General features: G+C 45.3%; 1 protein-coding gene across 2 annotated transcripts in view; it reads left to right on the top strand.

The window, feature by feature from the left end:
• Window positions 1-4158: 4158 nt before the first annotated feature.
• The window catches only part of AMBRA1 (autophagy and beclin 1 regulator 1), a 145814-nt gene continuing 144295 nt past the window's right edge, over window positions 4159-5677 (top strand). The window contains exon 1 of one of the 2 annotated variants that reach the window (XM_083601204.1): window positions 4159-4497. The gene's annotated coding sequence lies outside the window, so the exon portion shown is untranslated. The remainder of the gene's footprint in view (window positions 4498-5677) is intronic. The other variant, XM_083601206.1, reaches the window with a different exon arrangement.

The following is a 5677-nucleotide window of genomic DNA, read 5'->3' as shown; positions in this document are numbered from 1 at the left end:
TAACAGATTCGGAACACTTTTGTTTCAGTTATTAACTGAAGTTCACCCATATTGGTCTGTACAGACACAGCAGGTGCTGTAATTCACCCAACAGTTTAATTTTACCCTTGATGGTGCACTTTTCCATTGTCTCTTGAGACAGACGAATGCCAACTAACTAAACTGTAAAAGTGGCTTACACATGGTTAAAAATAGAAGCATTCCTCTTTTTCTGCTTGGTAACTTATCACTCTTGTCTGCCTTTTTTCATCCAACAGCAACTGGATTTGTGTAACGGAAAGGGATGTTGTTATTATATAGATTGAGGCAGGAGGGAAGGAATGGGTTGTGGTCCATTTTGTTGTCCCAGTTACAAAATGGGAAAATGGCCAACACTGAAACGGACATGTAATTCCTGAGTCATCAAGAATGAGAGGTCAGAGCAAAAATAGCCTCAACAAATCTACAAAAATATTCCTTATGATCAAATATCCTTACATCTGCCCAATGTACCAACACAAATCTTTGTAAAGTCTTAGTAATCATTAAACTAGAGATTAACCTCTCACTGTGGGTGTAAGAAAGGTTTATTGTAGAGACCCCTACATTCTTCACAGAGACTTGCACCCCATGGAGTCTATGTTGGTGTCAGATTAGGGAGTCTTCTTCTTTGGCGATCACTCATAACCGAGTAAGATTGTCTTCCATAAACATGTTTTTTGTTTTTTTGTAACAATTTATTAATTTTCCAAAAAGAACATAAAAAATAAACATAAAAACAACAATATATAATGGAGAAAAAAACCATCATAATCAAAAATTTTAAACCATTATTTTTGCTTGACTTCCCTCCCCTCCCCCTCTTGGTTTCATTGTTTAATACTTGTTCGTGCACGTCCTTATAATCTTAATAATTCAACTTTTAAACTTTGTTCATCTTAATACAAGTGAGTTTTAAAAGTTATACTAACGTGAAAGTCTGTACACAAAGCTTAAAAGATGAGCATTAAACCTTTACCCCTTTTTTATTATTCAAAGTCCTCTTTCTGTCTTGGGTTCTATGTTAACTAGTTTATCCTGTATAGTTCAATAGTTTAGTTTACCAGTCTTCTTTGTCTTCTTTAACGGAGGCTTATTCCTTCTGTAGGGCCTGGCGTCCAATCTTGCATACAGGAACAATGTATTTTGTTCAATAAGTCCAATAAGTTCTGTACATCTCTATGTCATAACTTCAGTTTTTTTAACAACAATCATTTCCCAATTTGTTTTCAAATCTTTATATGTCTTATCCCAGGCTTTTTTAATGATTTTACATTGCCATCACATATAATAACCTTTTATGCTTTTTGCTCTCCCTTTCTGTTTTTTCTCTATCACAGTCAAAGACTCCGCACACAGGGTATCATAGGCCTCCCAAATCAATTCACACAAGGTGTCATTAACTCATAAACACGGTTTTAACAGTGAGTCCGTAAGTGACTGTGGAGGCCAATTCTGGATCCACATGTCCTTCCACAGCGGGGACATAAGTTTCCAGGAGGGAGTTGATCACTGTGAGGGTTTGCCAAGTGTGCCTTCCTCTTAGCATGTTTCTCCCTTTCGTCCTGAGTTCGAGTGTCTTCAAAGCCCGTGACACCTTTGGTAAAGGCTGTTCTCCAGTTGGAGTGCTCGCAGGCCAGTGTTTCCCAGTTGTTGGTGTTTATGGTTTCCAGTGATGGGTTAAGGATTTGGTTCCAGCACCCTTTTCCCATTCTTAACTACTTCTACCCCAGGTGAGGCCCTGGCCTGGAAAAGAAGTCCTGATGTCACTCCATGCCCAGCTCTGTACCCAATCTCAATAATGGGGAACCTGCCCCCTCAAAAAAAACCTGAGGTGGTGCAAAGAGCCTTGGCTCCTTAAAGCCAGTGCCTATGATGGGAATAAATTCTTACCTGCTTACAGTATTTGCCCTGCTCTAGATTACATTTATAACAGTGGAAGTCAATGCATGTCTACTCAGAAGTACAGTTCACTGGGACTTAACTGCCAGGAAGATGTACCTATGATAGTTGGTTTCCAGTCTTGGTAATGTTGCAGCTAGATCTAACTGTGTGCCAAATATATAGAAAGCTAGTAACCATGGTGAGGAAAAGCTTTTTGAACTCATTTGTAGAAAAATTGACTCCATATTCCAAAATTTATTTTACAAGATATGTAAAGTACTTCTGTAATTTAAATGTTTGCTATGGTATTTGAGATCCAGGATACGGGTGGCGCTGTGGGTTAAACCACAGAGCCTAGGACTTGCCAATCAGAAGATTTGTGGTTCGAATCCCTGTGACTGGGTGAGCTCCCGTTGCTCGGTCCCTGCTCCTGCCAACCTAGCAGTTTGAAAGCAAGTCAGAGTACAAGTAGATAAATAGGTACCGCTCCAACGGGAAGGTAAACGGTGTTTCCGTGCGCTGCTCTGGTTCGCCAGAAGCGGCTTAGTCATGCTGGCCACATGACCATGCCGGCTCCCTTGGTCAATAAAGCGAGATGAGTGCCTCAACCCCAGAGTCGGCCACGACTGGACCTAATGGTCAGGGGTCCCTTTACCTTTTACCTATGGTATTTGAGAACATGCTGCAATGCTAGGATGTGCTGCTGTAACTCTGAGTGAATGTTTGTCAGGCTAGCATTTAGGCAACAATGCTAATATATGCTAAACTCAGAAACCAGATTGAGGCAAAACTCAGGGACAGACTTTGGTAATCTGTTGTAACGTGGTGCCTTGGGTGCGGACAAAATTTGGTGCCATTCAAAATGGATCTTCTCAGTTATGGATCTTCTCAATTTTTCTCCCCCTCAGCTTAGTGCCCTGTGCAGGGTGAATCACCCACACCACCCTAAATCTGGTGCTGCAAAACTGATTAGAAACGAGAGGGCCTTATGAAACTCAGACACCTACATGTACAACATATTGTTGCACAAGCAGGTGATGCAGGACCTTCATTAAGTACCTGTCCTTAATTATATTTGTGTTGTAATTATGATGCATAGCTCCTGATGATATCATGGCAGAGCTGTCAGTGACTCTGAGAGCTAAGAGGACTAGATGGGAAAAGATGGGAAAAGCAAGCCTAAAGAGAGCCTAGTCTTAATGCAATCCTAACTTTGTCTACTCAGAGAAAATCCTATTGAATTCAATGGGGTTTACTCCCAGTTAAAAGGGGTTATGATTGCAGCTGTTGCACAGGGAGTAGTACATTTTGCTTTGTGAGTTGTTGAATACAAGCATTTGCTTCTTGTGCCTTTTTTTAGTTTATTAGCAGAACTAATATCCTCAGACACATCTAGAAAGTCATGCAGCACAACCTTATGTAGGCTTACTCAGAAGTAAATCACAATGTGGTAGCAGTAGGAGGCCTCTTAAGTCTCTGTTTCAGCGTGGATCTACACACAGGAAAAAACACGATAAGTAAGTCACAAATTAAATCGTTATAAAAAACGAAAAAAACACTATGTAAAATCTCATAGAAAAAGTTTGTTCTACAGCACCATCTGGTGTTGCATGTTTATAACATTCAAAACACTGGTGTTTTTTTACTAATGTAGGTGAGTCATCAGTGCCACCAGTTTTAACAGCAACCCTGTGCATATTTACTTCATAACAAGTCCTGGTGAGTTCAGTGGGGCTTATCCTAAGCCAACAGCCATACATATAAAGTGCATGGTTTCCCCGAAATCCTAGCACAAACTATGGGGAAAGCTTTCAATGTATGGTGTGGATGTGAACCTTTTTTTCTGCACGAAAGTGTGCGTTCATTATAAAAAGTGGAATTGATAGTGTATGGGGAAATTTGGGAAATGTGATTTTTTTTTGGGGGGGGGGGAATATCCAGTGCGCAGTCATGGTTTGCCAGATAAAGTTATACTGATTTTTTTTTTAAGTCTTACAATAAAAATGTATTGGAGGCTATTTATGGCTTTGATTTTGCGGGGGGTGGTGTAGCCATTTTTAAAGAACATGTGTTGTACTTTATGGAGGTCCCTGGCAGATGATTACCAAGGGGACGAGGGCGATGTGAAGGTGAACATCTCTTCTCCACGTATCCCTCGGCTAAGGGCTCGTTTCGCAGCAGACGATCTCAGAGCCCCGGAAGGAGGCGCCTCCTGACGCAGGCCTCTCCGTGGGCTCCTCCCCCTGCCCTCTTTCCCCGCCCTCCCGGTCGCCAGGACAGCGCCGATCCCGCTCTCTGCGTTCCATTCGTCAGCTCTGCTCCGCTTTTTGCGCCTGCCGTTCGATTGGCTCGGCACTCGGCATCTCCGCACTCGGCTGCTTAGGTGCTCGGCTAGGCGCCCTGGCCTTGGTAGTAACTCGGAGCAGCAGCAGCGGCGGCAGAAACTGCAGGGGGAGAGGCCGCCGTCGGATTTGGGTTGTCCCTCCCTGGACCAGGCCCCGACCAGCCCGGAGCGTGCCTCACGCCACCGCTCCGGTCCTCTCCGGGATTCGAGGGCGCCAGGCCTTGGCCAGCCCGCCCCCCCCCCCGCCTCAGGTAGGCTCTGGGCCTAGAGGCTCCGGGCCTGGTTCCTCTCTAGGGGGGTTGCCGCGCTCCCTCAAGCCGGCGGGGAGAGAAACACGGCGGGTGGGGCCGGCCGGGGAGTTGGGGAGCCTGAGGCGAAGGGCGGGACGCGTTTCAGGAAGGGTCGCCTGGCGTCGAGGCCCTCCGCTCCACCCCGCCCACCGCGGAGCCTCCCGCGGCCGCGTCTTTCTCGCGAGGAGGCTGCCTGGCTGTGTGGCCCCCGCGTCCTCCCCGCTCGGAGAATCAGCTAGCCAGACTCCTGGCGGCCTTGGCCTTCCTTCCCGGGACCCGCAGAGCGAGGCTCTGAAGGCCCGCCCTGTGTTGTTTCCGGAGCCGTCGGTCTGAGTACAGGGAGGCAGCGCTTCCTTAATTTAAAATACATTCGGTTCCCCTCCGCCCACGTAAACACTCGGCCGCACGGGTATTTCCCCTTTTCAGGGATGCGAGGAGGAATTTTCGCAGCGGGATGTCTGTTTTCCTGTGCGAATGTGGCTCCGAGCCTGCCCGCACTTCCTTGAGAGTAAGGCCTGGTGGGCACGGGGACCACGATGGCTTGGCTCTGAGGAAAGGAGCACGAGATTGCAGGGAGAGTTGGCTGTTAGCTCGCTGGGGTCTCTCTGTACACGGGTCTTAATTAATTAATTAAGAATAATTAAATGTGAAGAGGGTTGTGAGGCTTTGTATGTAGAAGAAGGTATTCGGTTCGGAGAACTCAAGCCTGTTTTCCCCAATGTTTTTATAACTCCATCCAGCCATATATTTAACACCATAATTGGGATACAATTGTTTTTTCCGGTCATCAGGATTTTACAGAATTGTGGACTGGTATATGTGTGTGTGTGTGTTCTGTACCATGAAATTGCTTATTAGTTTTCTAAGCTGTGTGTGTTTGGTATGCTTTAAGGATTTGGACTTCAGTGTGTATTGCGAGGAGAGAGTAGGGCAACTAAGAATAAATGGGTTATGGAGATAGAAGACAGGTAGCTTGGAGAAGAGAGTGCTAAATAAAATACTGAAGCCCTACTTAGCTCCCCCCCACCCCCCAATTCCAAGTTTTATTCGAAAATTGTTACTTTGCCCTCCCCCCAACAAAACACATTGCAAGTTTGCAGGGAAGTACACTTAATTTTAGATAAGTTAGTTTGATGCTTTC

Source organism: Podarcis filfolensis (assembly GCF_964270895.1).
Source record: "Podarcis filfolensis genome assembly, chromosome: 1".
NCBI lineage: Eukaryota > Metazoa > Chordata > Lepidosauria > Squamata > Lacertidae > Podarcis > Podarcis filfolensis.
The sequence above is the reverse complement of the archived record's forward strand: the minus strand, read 5'-3'. Positions and strand labels throughout refer to the sequence as shown.